The sequence below is a fragment of the Cibotium barometz genome, chromosome 16, assembly GCF_041138505.1.
Source record: "Cibotium barometz isolate CiBa-2024 chromosome 16, ASM4113850v1, whole genome shotgun sequence".
NCBI classification, from domain to species: Eukaryota; Viridiplantae; Streptophyta; class Polypodiopsida; order Cyatheales; family Cibotiaceae; genus Cibotium; species Cibotium barometz.
Window position 1 is genome coordinate 48,988,696 of NC_141061.1, and position 16,886 is coordinate 49,005,581.

Here is a 16,886-nt window from a genome sequence, read left to right on the forward strand (position 1 = left end):
AGTTGAAGGCATGCCATCTCTCAATGTGTTGAGCGTCCCAACACGGAAAGATTTTAACTGTCCCATTGAATGTCGTCCACACGGTTGTGCAGGCCAAGCTAAAGAAGGCCACATCCTAAAAGAAACAACGCTCTAAGCGTGTTGGCAAAAACGGAGAAGATCGGGTTAACATCCACACTAGCTCAACAAAGACCACATCCTCCTCCTCTGGGAGTGATGATCGTGCCGAATTGCCACTCCCCCATGTAGCCCACCAAAAAACTCACCAAACATGAAAAATGGCTAGCCACATATCCCAATGCCATCCTTGAGAAGCAATGTCTTTAGGAGGCCCAAGCACTAGTAGAGAAATACCGGGCTCAACTTGAACCGCCACCCATTTTTGTAACCTTTGACCCAGTGCCTGAGTGCACATCATCCCCCATTGAACCTAAACTTCTGCACTAGGTAAGGTAGGAGCCCTCGCAACAACCACTCCAAGCTGAGGAAGATCCATTCGCCAACATGATGTTGACAAACGATGAATTTTTCCCTCATGCGCCTCCTCATCCTCCAACGCCTATTCCACAAATGGCCAAGCCCAACAATGTTAATCAATACACTAAGATTTAATGGACAACAATTACAATATATAAAATGTAATTTTCTTAATTGACAAGAGATGCACAATGAGCTGGAACGGTTGGCCCCTCCCTCAATTGACTTGGGAGAATCAAGTACATATCATCAAACGAGCATTTCTGACCAGATTTCCATACCAATGTATATGAAAACAATATTGCAAACAATATGGTTTGTCGATGAAGATCTCCAAGGACTTGCCTTCTCACACTATCCTCTCAAGAGCCCATGTTCCCTTCCATGATAGAATTATCTTCAAGAGAGAACATAAGACAAGCGAACAAACATGGTAGAACAATTTTTAAGAGAGAACATAAGACAACAAGAGAACTCTACATAGCGTATGTGAATACGAAATCTTGCCCTTCCCTCTTGCTACTTGTTACTGCCATAATTGTTCATGTGAGATTACCAATTGCAAGTAGAGTCTATGAAAATGGAAGTCTTCTCAATGGAAGCATTGGAAGGTTGAAATCTTCAATTTGTCATGATCTTTTGCCAACAAAAGTCTTCAAATGGAACCTTAGGAAAGCTTCCCCTATGGATGGCTAAAATCATGGTTTCAACCAAAAGATAAAAAATTACAGTAAACAAATGGAATGTTTTGTTAAATTAGAGCCATTGGGAGTGTGTAGGAGGAAAAAAATGACCCAGAAACAATCATGGATGCCTGACAAATACTCTAGCAAACTTGGATATGGAGTTGGAAGTAGAATTACATAAAATACAGTCATAGATCCCTCTTGAAGTCGGCACACCCAATCATGATAAGGGAGGAGAGAGAGGAAGACAGGTGTCCACCTACAAAAGGTAAGTGCAAAAGGGTCCAAGGTGGAGGTGACACATGGGTAGATACTTACTTTGGACAAAGGGATAAGGCTTGGACCCTTAGACACTGAGTTATGACCACCTTAGGACTTCAGTGAGTGTGTACATAGGGCTAGTCATAATTTATAAGTGAGTTTTGGTCACCCAAAACTTATTAAAGTATGAATAGTCTCACTTATAAATTTACACTACATCCTAAGAAATAAATTAATGTAATTTGACCAATACTTACCACCTGTCCACATGTAACATAACCATGTCAGCAGTTTCACATGCATAATCCATGGGTAGGTGTCCCCTTAGAAATTACACGTTGGTGAGACAAACATGAAAACAGCTTGCAAATTCAATTTGCAAGCAATCAAAAAAACATGCTATGCTATGCAACATTGGTATGGATGAATCCCCATTCATGAGACTATACCTAAGGGACATTTTTGAGAAAGTACATGAGATACTAGACCTAGAAAAAGGCTAATCCTCTAGGTGGTTCCTGAGCATGTACACATAGGCACAAGTCCCATTGAAAAGCCAAGTCCACCGGATATTCTGGGCATGTACACAGGCACAAATCCCAACAAAACACCTAATCCCAAACATAACATTTTGGGCATGAACACATCAAGTCCTAGCAAAAGATCATGTCCACATTATCACATAATAGGCGTCACTCCCACACATAAGCATAAACCAACATTCATGAATTCCAATCCAATGTATACACAATGAGAAAGCAAGGCTGGACCATTTGGGTGGCCAAATGGTGATAGCGACAGCTATTGTATCCTCATGGCTAGCACATGTTTGTGTTGTAGATGTAGACCATGGACTTGCACCAAGAACCTGAGGAGTGTTGAGCTATGAGGTGCAAGAGCCTTTAAAAACATGAACAAAGCTACTTTGCTTGCTACAAATTGTTGGTTATATCAAGGCACCATCTACTTCATGATGTTTAGCCTCTATTATATGAGGAGTATCCTCAATGCTTGTGGCATCCCTGTACTTGCATGGGATGGTGGCTTAGAAGGCTAGATGGTGTAGATATGTTTCATATAAGATTTATCACGATGCCAAAATAAAATATGTACTAAGAGTGAATCATTATTTCATAACGGTCCACACATGGTGTAAGTAGACTTTTACAAAGTTTTATGGGACACAAATAGGACAAGGATGATCATAAAGTAGTGTTTGGTAGTTATTTATGGTGGGCAGGTCCAAGATTGGACAGTAACGCTCACTATAAGCGCAACCAACATGGTCTAGTCATGGCCACTCTGCATATTCAAGCCTTTATAGAGAATATACAGTCCCTTATTTATCAGGCATCATTATCTATTTACTCCCTAGCTTCTACTAGCATACAACCTCCGTCTTCGCAATCTTATCACTTTGCATTTATCCCCCAAGCTTCTATTAACATACAAACCCTCTCCCCTCATTAGCAATCAAACCTCTATCTCTGTGTTGACCTAAGGTTTAACCTTGGTGTTCAGAGGGAATTCGAATTAGGGCTAACCCTCTAGTTGACCTAAGGTTTGAACTTGGTGTGCAGAGGGAAGGCGGTTTCTTCTTCAAGGTTTGTTTATGGGGGGTAGTTGGCCATTCCACCTATGTTCATGGCACAAAGGTAGTTTTATGGGGGGTGCACCCTAGTGGTATGGAGCACCTGGGAGGATTCTCATGTAGGATCTAAAGTTTTTGGATTTCTAGTCTAGGTTAGTCGATGCTTTGGCATGGTTAACCTCCAATAGCTAAGGAGTGGTGCTAGTTTATGGATGATAACATGGTTGTTGGCAACAAGATCTTCTTGGTTGTCTAAGCATGGCAAATCACCAGAAGGGTGGCATCTCTCTTGTTCTCTGGACACACTGAACAATTATCACATAGGATTGTTGAGATTTTTATCAGGAAATTTGAAACGTTCACCTTCAATTTTCACCCAATTTGGTGAAAGTTCTTGTTGACGCTCCCAAGGACCATTTGACAGTTGGAACAGATTGATGAAGTTGTGGATGGTTTGCACGTAGACATCCATGCACACATTGGGCCCGTGATCTTTTGGATACATGGCAAATCACCAGAAGGGTGGCACCTCTCTTGTTCTCTGGACACACTGAACAATTATCACATAGGATTGTTGAGATTTTTATCAGGAAATTTGAAACGTTCACCTTCAATTTTCACCCAATTTGGTGAAAGTTCTTGTTGACGCTCCCAAGGACCATTTGGCAGTTGGAACAGATTGATGAAGTTGTGGATGGTTTGCACGTAGACATCCATGCACACATTGGGCCCGTGATCTTTTGGATACATGGCAAATCACCAGAAGGGTGGCACCTCTCTTGTTCTCTGGACACACTGAACAATTATCACATAGGATTGTTGAGATTTTTATCAGGAAATTTGAAACGTTCACCTTCAATTTTCACCCAATTTGGTGAAAGTTCTTGTTGACGCTCCCAAGGACCATTTGGCAGTTGGAACAGATTGATGAAGTTGTGGATGGTTTGCACGTAGACATCCATGCACACATTGGGCCCGTGATTCACAACCCTTGAGATGCGAGAGAGCTCTAAGTGTGGAACTCAACAAAGGGGCAGCAGAAAGGCAAAGACAAGAGTAGCCAGTCTAAGGCCATAAGGATGGTAAGGATAAGGTAAGTGGGGGAGTCTCGGTGAATCGCCTCACCCCTGAAAAGCTTTACACCAAGATGGCTACTAGATAGGGCTTTTATTGTGACTCCATTGAGTACATTACGAAGGATTGTTCAAATACCCTAGAGGAACACTCTGACGAGGAGTCTTCTTCAAAACCAGACAAGTAGTTTGAGGAGGAGGCTCCTTTAGAACCAAAGGATGAGTATAAAGGAGATGCATGTGTGCATGTCTTGACTTTTTTCATTTCTCACGTCAAGCACACACCCAGGGTGCTTTATTACATTAGGCCATACGTACAAACAGAGGGAGTTTTTAGCCAAGTCTCAAAGCCTTCACAATTCTTGTTTACACTCAATGGAGAATCTTTGGCTTCAATCGAGATGATCTCTTCAATTTCTAGGGTCATTCAAGAGGACTCTTCTCACTTGCTGTTTGCATTACATTAGGTGGAGTATCTTCAATGTCTAATGTCATGGACGCACCACGAGAGGACATGTCATCAAATTTGTCCTCGTCATGGGGAAGATAGGCTAGTTGGTGTATCTTCACAATACACAGATTTCTTGGAGATTGACACTAACATTAGTGTTCAAAATGTCTCTAGAATCGGTTGTGTAGTACTCTTCTTTCCATCTGTAGAATGCCCTAGCACATAAGCACAAGTGTTCTACATTAAGTCTCCTAGCTCTTACCTAAGCCACTATAGACCTTGCTATGAAAATTCAATTGCTTATTCCCAATACAATCCTCTAAGAGTTGAATTGTCCTATCAAGTTTTGAAAGGTTCATTGTAATACAACTTCAATTAAGATTTGAAATACCAATCCTTATCGCACTCTAACATTGGATCATGAAGTGTAATAATTTCTACCAAAACAACTCTAGTAGCACAACTCAATTGTCATACACCAAATGGCATCTTGCATTGGTTATTGGCAACACTAGCCCACTTAGTGCAAATAAGTATCATCATCTCATTACCCCCACCACAATTCCAAACAACTTATGCTCACATAACAAGTTGTAACAAATCTCCCACCTCATGCACATCCATGCATGTTAAACAATTGTTCACGTGAGAGAAGTCCTCTAAGTATGTACCATGTACTCAAGGCATAATATACCCTATCTGAAATTGAATGAATCCTATATTCAATCATAAGTTCTCCCTTCTTGAATCCTCCCCTCAGACTGAAGTTATGAACTAAACAATTTCTTCTGATTTGGCAAAGGCATAATTGCCAAATTTGTGAGTTTTTTCTTTGATGTGCTCATAAGTCTCTGTTATTACAGACGTGGGAATTGATTCTTAAATTTTTGGTTCAATTGTTGTTGAGGCGGTAGATAAGACTGTTGGTTGGTTATCATTAAGATTGCTTGAACACACAAGCTCTTGTGTAGGTGCTGACACGACGAGAGGTGTTGAGTGACTTGCTTGGTGTTGCTTGGGTTGCCATTCTTGTCGAAATTTAGGTGAAGTTGTTGGGGTTAAAGTTGATAGCGAGGCTATCTTCACTTTGTTTAATTTTGGCAACCATATGATGGGATTACCATCATAGTATCCTTGTTGAAGCACGTACATAGGCACCCACCTTTGATGAACATTATACATTGGTGGCTATGCTTTTGGTGCTGAGGCTTTCTTCTTTGTACAAGCTTAGGGGACTTTGTGATGCACTTGGGAATCCAAGCTTTAGTATTATCTTGGTAGTACCCTTGTGCTTGCAGTAATCTTTTTGGTACCCATACTTGTTGACTTGGTGGAGTTCTTTGAGGAACTCGCATAGGCTTTTGTGGACGGTATTGTGGAGTACTTTTATTTTTCCTTGGCCTCTGCTGAGTGTTGTGTTAATGAAGAGGCATTGATGACCGAGGCACCCAAATTTGATTGGCACCTTCGTAGTAGCCTTGAGCAACAAGTAGCTGCTTCTCCACCCATATTTTGATACTATTAGGATACCTTGATTTTGTTGTCTTGGTGGACTGTTCCTTTTGGTTGAAGTGGAAGGTTGTGATTCCTCCTTCACATTAGTTGGCGTTGAGGCTGCAGGTTTGAAACTCATGGGCATTGTTGACGATGAGGCTCAAGTCTCTTGCAGAGTGGCATTCAATGATGAGGCTTTCGAGCATGTAGTTGTCTCCTTTGGTGAGGTTTGTCGATAAAGAGGCCTAGACTCCAGGGCTTTTCCTTTGAGTTCCATGCTAGAGATAGATGGTTGCACGGGGGAAACTTCTTCAAGAATAATTGTTGATTACGATGTTTTGGCATCGTTGGCATCAAACTTTGTTGGTGAGGGTGGGGTTGAAGAAGTAGATGCTTTATCGGAGTCAGTCGTTTGACACAGATGGTAGGTCATTTTGTAGAGGAGGTTTTGTAGAAGAGGCTTGTAACTTTTTGCGTTCAGCATCATAGAAATCCATTAAGGTTGGATCCTCTTCTCGTTCAGTATGGTATTGTCAACTTTGTGCCATTGACCATTATAATGATCCTATCATTGGTAAAGCACAACGGTGCTTGGGTAGCAATAGTCCATTTATGTCCCAAGATCAAATCTACTTCCAACACACTCAACCAAAAAAAACTTGCAAGTACAAGGGTTAGTTTCAATATACACTGTATGTTCAAGTCTTTTGTAAAGAGAATTCTTTTAGGATGAGCCGTGAGTGTTGGTTGACCTAACAAATCCCATAACACGAGGGTCATGAGATTGTGTTCTCGTGTTGGATAAAGTTATGCTTGAGTTATGGTGATTTTATTAGAAAGTTCCAATCCAACCAGAATTCGAGGGATCTTTTTAGTAAGATATGTTGGAAGTTCCACCTCCTCCAAGGTCTTTTCCTCCCGTAATAGCAATTGTACAATGCCTGTATGAGTGTTCAAGGTGATTGTTTGCATGGATTCATCAATTGAATACAACGAGTCACGTATCCAAGTTCCACCACCACGGACGACATCATACTCAAGGGAATCTAGGGTAACATGGAATGTAAATTCCACATCTCCACCGATTATTTGAGTAGCATAGCTAAATTAACTAGGAACTTCAATGTTTTGTCCATTGGCTCCTCTTGCAAGACCATTGTCTATAGGGATTAGTTTAGGTTATCCCAATGACACTCAAGTGTCTATTGTCATGATGTTATGACTAGTTTGAGGGCTAATCAATGCGCATTTGTGTATCACATCATTACCTATAGGGAAATCCAACCATATCATGATATAATCTTCAAGAGGAACCATGGATGTTTTATTTTGTGTTTTAGCTTCAGATCCTATTTCATATTCCCATTCACTTTCATCCTCTTTTTGGCTCTTAGCTTTTTCAAGAGTACCCAATGTGTTACAATGGCACACTTGGTCCTCTGACGATTCTAAATGAGGTCTGTTTGGAAACTTGTGAATCCTCATAGTCCTGTTCTATGGAGATCTTTATGTCTTGGTATAACTCATGTTAAGCCCTTAAAGGTGCAAGTGTTGATGTTATGCTGGCTTCACCCATGAGAGAAGAGCGTTCCTCCAAATGAGGTTTTGAGATACTGCTTTAATTTCATAAGGGATTCATCGAATTCCTCACGTGCTTTCTCAATCGCATAATTTGTGCAATCTGTCTCTAATGACTTTTGTAGAGAGCATGTCTTCCTCTTGAAAGGGGAAGCGGTACTCCTCTGGGTGTTGTATTTTGGTTACTTTTTTAGGATTGGCATTATGAGGTTCAATTACAACTGATGATCCTGTAAGACACTCAACCATGCTAAGCATGCTCTCCTGAGCTTGCTTTTTGTGTTCTGCATATGTCATGTGATCACTTGTTTCATCCTCCCTAAGTGACGTACTAGAACTTGTTTCATCTTCTGACTTTCTTTGGATCGTCAGGTTTTCATTATGTTTGCCCATGCAACGAGAACAATATTTTCTTTTGAGTTTGTGTATCCTGTGTCGCACATATGGGTTTTGTGGTTTGTGTGGTGGCCTTTGAGGTGGATGCTTTTGCATCATGTGTAGCTTTTGGCTCTTTGGGTTTATGTCCCCTTTTAGGTTTATGTTCTCCACAGGTTCCTTTTCCCTGTGCTTTAATTCAACTTTGGATTTGATAGTTTGTTGTCCCTTGTTTTTCTTGGGTTTAGAAGGTTTTGTTTTCTCTTTTGGTTCCTACTTTAAGGCATGTTCTTTTACCCATTTCGAAGTGTTATCTTTTGCATTCTTTTTTACTGTCTCTCGTGCCTTAGCTTGTAGCACATTCAAGGGTACCATGGACAATTGCCCGTTTTGTACACTTAAGATGTTTAGAGTTGTATTCTTGTGGAACAAGTTGCATTGAAGCAACTCGTCTTGTGCAATCTTGGAACATGTAGTCAATGCCACATCGTGCACACATGGATTGCAAAGTGTCAGTGACTATGGGCATGGAAGTATTCCAAACTGTGCAGTCTGCCACTTTGTTATGTCCACGACAATAGAAACACTAAAGTGTTTGCTTAACTGCTGAGCAGTTTCTACCCTTTTGACTGTTTTTGCTTGGTGCATGGGAGATGGAGGTTTTGAGTAAATTGTTGATGAATTGGGACACTTTGTAGTATCATGATCAAAGGATTAACAATATATGCAATATAGAAAAATAGGTGCCTTGTATGCACAATGGGGATTGGGATGGTTGTAGTGATTGCACTTAACACAAAGCATTTCGCTCCTCACTTGTAGAGGTATTAAGGATGGTTAGTTTTGAAGGAGCTCATCCTCTTTTAAGGATGGTTGGTTTTGAGGGAGCTCATCCTCTTTTAGAGATGTCGATTAAAAGCTTTTAAGCAAGGCTGTATAGAATTCGAGGAATGACAATTCTAAGATCAATCTTTCTTTTGCCATTGCTTCACTTGGTTTAGATGAGGAACATCTCGTAGCATGATCATCTTCCATCATGTTGTCATCTAAAGGTGTAGCTTCTTTACAACATTGATCAAATATTTATGGATTGGATATAATGATCAAATTGTGTAAGTTGTTTTTCTTTAAGCCCATCATGAAACATCTCTTCAATTGAGAATCGTTTAATTTCTCCCATGACTCACATCGTGAGTCCCAAGAGTTTTATCTGAAGGATAAATTCTCTAATGGTTTTGTTTGGTTTACGCTCAATTGAATAGAGTTCTTTTGCTGCACTCCACTGATCACCTTGTCTTGAAAAGCCATGGATAAAGGTTGACTTCAAGGTTCTGAAGTTGGTCTTGATCTCGCCGGCATCAATGTGATGAACCATCGTCTAGCTTTTCCCCCTAACCATGGGTTCAATGCATGTATCTTGGTGGGGCAATTTGGATTTCCAAAGGCTTTGCATCGTTGTTCAAACATTTGTATGAATTGAACAAGATCATCGTATTTGCCCATAATTGTGGAAATCTGTATGGCTGTATTTTTGTATGAGTCACTGAGGGAGTCACTGAGGCCGTATGTGAGTGCTCTTGTGGATAGGGACTCACTCCTTGGGCAACCTCCCTTCCTAGACTAGTAAGTATATCTAAGGTGTGGGCATCCACAGGGGTTGAAAAGGGTTGGTACCTATAAGATTGGTGGAAATGTTAGGTAAAGGACCAAAGCCCGGTGGGATTCAAGTGACAGGCGGTGTAAAACCCGATGACACTCTTGTTGTCAAATGGTATTGGGAAGTTCATTTGGGGCATAGATCTCAATGGCTCGAAGATCTCAGCCATTGGGTTCAGTGAGGGTGTTAGCCCACGTAGTCTCTCTATCATTAGGAGGTTCATTTGGGACATAGATCTCAATGGCTCGAAGATGTCAGCCCATTGGGTTCAGTGAGGGTGTCAGCCCACGTAGTCTCTCTATCATTGCCATGTCTGATTGCCTAATTGCTCCTTAATGAGCAAGCATACATGTGTTTTTTGCTTTTTATATTTTCTTACAGCCCATTACAGCCTCAAGAGGCTTATCGTACTCTTTGTTGGGTCAAACGAGTGTCCATTCGTACGTGAACCTTAGGGATATTTTTTCGAAAAAAGTGGATGCTAGTAACTTTCCAGATGGAAGAGGAGTTCCTAAAACCTATTTTCCATCACTGTCTTAAGATGAAAAATTTTTATGGTAATTTTTTCCCTATTTCTCAGCATGTTTTTGAGGGTATTCCAAAAGGAATTTGGAAAAACTATGTATGAGAGAATTGTAATATTTTTGGAGTACTACAACTTTGTCTCTCTGAGTCATTCATGATTTTGTTATTTAGACCCTCAAAAAGTAGCATGAATATGGTTCGAAGTCATTTTCGCGTTTTTTTATATGATTTTTAGTGCTTTTCGGACTGTTTTTTGCCTTGATTTCCGGGTCGAATTTTGAGGCTGCTAGCTGGAGGCTAAAACGGTTGATTTTGACTTTGGATGACTAAGACCAAATTTGAAGAGCTCGATGTCGGCTTTCCGATGAGAAATAGAGTGCCTTCATCGGATTCACGGTTTAGGAGATATGAGCCTCCTAAACAGGGGTGTTTTCTAGAGTCTTTTTTTTTGGGGGGGGCAAACGGACCCCCTTTCACATCGTGAACTAGCAGGGCGTAGTTCACGACGTGAAGCGGACTTCATGGATTTTATCAAATCTAAAAAAATTTAACTGTTTCATGTCGTGAGATGCCTAGTGCTTCACGTCGTGAAATGCTGTGTTTCACGTCGTGAACCGGACTTCAGAGAAAAATTAAATTAAATTTTTTTACTATTTCACATCGTGAGATGCCTAGTGCTTTACGCCATGAAATGCTTAGTGTTTCATGCTGTGAACCGGTTTCACGAAAAAATTAAATTTGATTTTTTAAAACTGTTTCACATCGTGAGAATCCTAGTGTTTCACGCTGTGAAATGCTTAGTGTTTCACGACGTGAATCAGACTTCACGAAAAAATTAAATTTGTTTGTTTTTTTCACGTCGTGTGATGCTTAGTGCTTCACGTCATGAAATACTTAGTGTTTCACACCGCGAACCGAACTTCATGAAAAAAATTAAATTTGATTAAAAAAACTGTTTCACGTCGTGAGCTGCCTAGTACTTCACGCTATGAAATGCTTAGTATTTCACGTTGTGAATTGGACTTCACGAAAAAATTAATATAATTATTTTTTGGCATGAACCTTCAAGCCTTGAGACCTTAAGGCATGAGAGTGCAAAAAAAGGTTCACGTATGAACCATATTTTTGATTTTTTTTTGAAGTCTAGTAGGAAATACAAATTTTCTTGTTTGGGGGGAAATATTTTTTGAATATAAAATTAAAGAGATATGGGCATTTTCCCAAAAAGACAAATGGGAATCAAAAAGTCAACCTTTTTTATGACACCCCCTTACACCCTTCATAAATGACCCCCAAAATGGACAATTTGACAACTCATGAGCATCTACTCATTCAATGCTCATTAGCATTAATGAGTTATGTAAAAAAGTGATTAAGAATTAATTAAAGATTAATTCTTTCACTAATCTTTTTACACTAATCAAGGTCTCTAATTAATCTCTAATCACTAATTAATTCACTTAATTGAGCATATCATTGGATAGAGCAAGGAATTTCTAAGCTATGTGCATCAACACTAATGTGTAAATTAATGTAGAATTGGAGATTAATTAGGCTCTTAATTTTGATCTCTTCTTTTAAGGTAAAATTAAGTAAAAGAGAGTCAAAATCCTCCATGATGTAATTAGGTATTTTGATGCATGCAAGTACTCTCAAAACACTCAAAAACACTAATTTTGACTACTTACATGATCAATTTGGACCCCAAATAACACATTTTCTAAATTTTTGTCCCTTGAAGTAGATTAATTACTCTCTTAATGACAAAAACCAGTCTATTATGAGAAATTAGTCAAATTCAACGGTTTTTTTGATGGTTTTGAGATTTTTTTTGAAGGATTAAGCTACTCCTAATGCTTGCTAATACTCTAATGCAAATAATTTCAACAAAAAACACACAAATTAAGCTAAAATTAATGATTTTAATTCTATGTTTAACACTAAAGAGAGCTAACATTCACTAAGAATCGCATTCTAATGCATTGTTTGATGCAATGGATGCAAACTAAGCCTAATATAAACTATGTGTAAGCCTAAGAACATTTAAAAAACACATTAACAACAATAAAAACAACAAATTAAGCTAAAAACTAAGCAAAAAGCATTATTTACAAAAACAAAAAAGAGAGCTATTCTACACCAAATCACACACAAATCAGCATCAAATCCACATCTTTTTCATGGGAAACCATTAATAAAGACAATGGGCAATGAGTAATGCGTAGATTAGAGGAAAAACGATAGAAAAAGCCAACGGATGGCTCCCCGGCACAGCAGCGGCGCCAAAAATGTATCCCTCACCCTAACCCCTCTTGAAACACATCCAACAAGAGATTACCTGGTGAACAGCAACTGTCCTCGTATCTTTCCAATGGCCAAGCTCATAACCCTTGAGGTCTCCAAGCTCAATAACTCCTTGAGAAGCAACTCCACTGCGCCTCCCGCGAGCATTGTCACACCGCCAGTTGCACTACGGGTACTCGTCTCTCCTCTCATCTCACATCTCTCACACACACTCACGAGCACATCACTCACTCACACTCACTAGCATGCATTAGAGAGAGATTAGCAAGAGGATTAGCAAGAGCAAGACGCAATTGCACAATGGGAGAGTCTTCTGTATTATGAGAGAAGGCTTATAAGAGGCCTAATTGTTATATGCACATTATGTGTACTAGGAGGCTAACCCACATTAAGCTTGTGAGCATGGGAGCATGGGAACAAGCTCTAGTGGAGCATGGGTTAGGACTAACCTTAAGGGTTAAGGTTAGGGTCAGCAGGCCTCTAAGGGTCACACATGGGAAATGGAGAGTCAAGAGTCACTTGTTGAGGGCCCTCCTATATAATAGGGGCATGGGGCACACTCAAGGGAGGCTTGGGAGCTTGGAGGCTTAGGCTATGGTCTCTTGTGTAGAGGTCCATATCTACTCACCTACCATTTCACACTAAAGCTACATGCTATTGGATTGGAGTTATACCTCTTGAGATGGTATGGGACATCAAGGTAGAGGTATGATGTATTTCATTTATAATTCATGTGTGCATCCCCTGGGCTCTCGGGGGTGGTCAGGAGGTTAAGTTTATGCCTGATTTATGCATGTTTATGCATAAAAATTATCTAGAGAGATATTAGGGTTTTAACAATGGTATCAGAGCAAACTCTAGTTAATTGTTGTTGATTTTTTTTTGAAGTAAATTATAATATTTACTAATAAAAATATTATTTTGTTGATTTGTGTTGATGTTTTGCACGTGGATTGTCAATATGGTGATTGGAACGCATGTTACTACGAATCGACGTTGTGGGAGAATTCTGTGAGTTTAATGCTATTTTTTTCTATTTTTTGTGGTTTCAAATAAGCATTAATGATAAATTTTATGAAAATACCTCATATTTTATTGTGGACATTTTTGGTAGAATGGATTCCCTAAGTTTTTAGAAATTTTTTTCCTAATTTTTTTAAAATTTTTTGAGCATTTTTATGATTAAAAATGTATTTTTTAATACTTTTTTGGGGGTTTCCCGTGGATATGCGATCAAATTTCTGTCGATTTTTTGCTAAAATTTAGTAGGGGTCAGCATGTTGATGCATGGAATGCTCTCCCGTGTGCGTGGACCCTCTTTGTTTCTCGATTTTGAATTTCTTCTATTTTCTCTCGCATTTATAAACCACCTCTTTTAAATTTTTTTTATTAATATTAATCATAATTAAGAGCTAATTATGATTAACAAAATTAATCAAAAAATTAACCTCTCTGTTAACAGAGAGAGAAGAGATGGGAGGAGAGAGAATGGAAGGGAGAAAAAGGAGAGGAAAGAGGGGAGAAGAAGGAGAGGAGAGAGTTTTCTTACTCTCAGAAGGAGAGGAGAGAGTTTTCTTACTCTCCCCCTCTCTCAAAATTTTGCGTGCAGACCGGGGGGGGGGGGGGGGGGGGGGGGGGTTTCGCTATAGGCGATGAAAAAAATTGCCACCCCCCCATAAAAATTTTATATAAGCTTTATATTAAAGCTTATTAATACTGTTTTTAAATTTTTTTTAAAATGAGTTTTTAATTAAAAAAAGCTTTTGAAAATGTTTCAAAAAAAGCTTGAAAAAAGCCTAAAAATTATGAGAAATTATGGGATTTGAGGAAAAAATCTCAGGAAAATTTTTTTTTTCTCTTAATTTTTTTTTTGGATTTTCATCTTCCGAAAAACTCTTGGCTTTCTGCATTCCCAGGAAACCTTTTGGCTTTCCGAATTTCGAAAAAACTTTTGACATTCCGTACTTCGAAAACTTTTGACCTTTTACATTTCGATTTTTTTTTTGTCTTTTCATTTTCCTGAAACTTTTGGCTTTCGGTATTCTAAGAAAACCATTGGAATTCTGAAATTTTTTGACCGTTCGTATTCTTATGCGTTCGGGGTTAATTAAAAATTTTAAAAAATTAGTGAAAAATTAGACAAAGGTTATTTTAAATTTTGAGAAAATGTGGGGTTGGTGTTTGGTATGTGGTGTGTCCATTCGGGCACCCGTGACCATTCAAATTCCTTTAAAATAAAATTTTTGACCCAAAAAATTAAAAAATCTATTAAAATTATAAATTTTCATTGGATTTGAGAATTGTCGGGCGGAATTGGAAATTTCGTGAACGATGGGATTCTCAGAAAAAATTAGAAATTTTCTAGAAATTATTTTTTAGAAATCCTAGAAATTGGTATTTTTAAAATATTAGTAAATTTATTTGCTGAAAAGTTTCTGAAAAAATATAGGTTTGGAATGCCAAAGATAGATTTGGTGGAATTCAAAATTATCGTATTTTGAGGCCCTAAAAATTAGAAAAAAAATCATGATATTTTTTTTCTCGAGAATTTAATATTTTCGAGGGTTATTTAATGTTGAAGTACGTTTTCTCATTTTGACATTAGATAGATGTGGGTTATTTGCATATTATTAATACAATTGTACCTCGTATTAGTAGTTATATTTGTTTGGATAATTCTAAACGATGTTTTATGATTTTTTGCCATTGTTTAGCCATTCTTTTTGGACTTGTTCCATACTTTTAATGGCTATAATGTAAGTTCAAAGTGTGTTTCACCTTTGACACTTTTTCATGATAATTTATTTTGCACTTTTTAAGTGTGGTTTGTGCTTAATTTCTTAAGCCTAAGACAAATTCTATCATGGGTCAATTGATCGGTTTGTTTTGGTGGATTTTATTGGATGTTTTCCAAGTTTTATATGGACTCATCAGGTTCTGCCTAGATTTTGTGCCTAGGGGTTTTTTTAATGAGTGCTACACGCATGTGTTTCAATTTCTTACTTTGGAGTTTTATTTGAACAACACAATGTTCATATACTCTGGATTGATGAGTTGGCCACCAATTTTAATGCTTCTTTTGGCATGATTAATGTCCATTAGATGGTATGCATTGTTTTTTTACGATGAACTATGGTTTTTATGGATTGAGGAGCTTCTATGCTTTTATCCATGGTTTTTAAGGATCTTTTGATCTTTTGGATAATATCATGTGCTTTGAAGGTAGTATTTGCCTTCATTTTTTGCACGTAATTTAAGAGTATATTGCTTGTACTCTTGCACATATTCCAACTCGGATACCTAGTTATTTATAGATCTAGGTGAGTTATTTTTTCTATCCTAGCTTTATTGTGTTTATTGGGTAGTAATCATTAGTGGGTAGTAATCATTAGAAAGGCACCAATAATTCAATTTCTTTTCTATAGAGACAAGTTTTAGTATGTGAAAGTTTGGATAAGGCCATCTTATTCCTTTTATATAGGATTTTATTCATTTTTCCTAGACGTGACTTCAAGTACCTTATTAGGTTCATGTGAAACATAGGAAAAATCTTCGACTTCAACGAGTTCTTGAGGACTAACTGTGTAATCCTCACCTCCCAATTTTCCTTTCAATCTATTGATATAAAAGACTAGATGAACTCTAACATGTGGAGGTAGTTTAGAGTTAATACGCAACCGTGTCAATCCGATGTATAACTCGAAATTGACCACAATATCTAGGAGATAAATTCGAGCATTTTCCTTTTGACAAAGTCTGAAAATCTTTAAGAACTTTTAAATAAACCAACGCTGCTAGTTCAAAAGACCGAGATGAGCATCCCCTATCAGCATAAAACTGTGCCCTATCTTGAGCACTCTTGATAGAATCCCGAGCTTTGGTCAGTATTTCTTGCATATCACGCAAGAAATCCCTCGATGCATCAAGCTCGATGTCCTTAAGACTGACATCAATAGGTGCCCTGGGTTGATACCCATATATAAGCATGAACGAACTAAAAGCAATAGCCGTATGTTTAAAACTGTTAGGTAAATTCCATCATTGGAAGATATTTTTCCCAATATGATGATTTTCTAGAGACATATGCACGAAGCATATACTTTATAATCTGATTCATACGCTCTGTTTTTGCCCATCAGACTGCGAATGATCAGAGTAATTCATATTCAAAGTAACTTCCTCGTTTAAACCATTCGAAATAAAGTAGGAAAACATGACATTATAACAGTAGAAACCAAGGATTCATCGGCGCCCCGACATACCCACATCTGCATATGAAGGAATAATCGACGTCCCAAGTTACCCATATCAACATAGAGAGTCATCAACGGCTCGATAAGTCACATATGTCCATCTGTAAACCATCAAGTTGACTATATAAATCACATAAAGTATAAAACTAGAGAAAGAAATG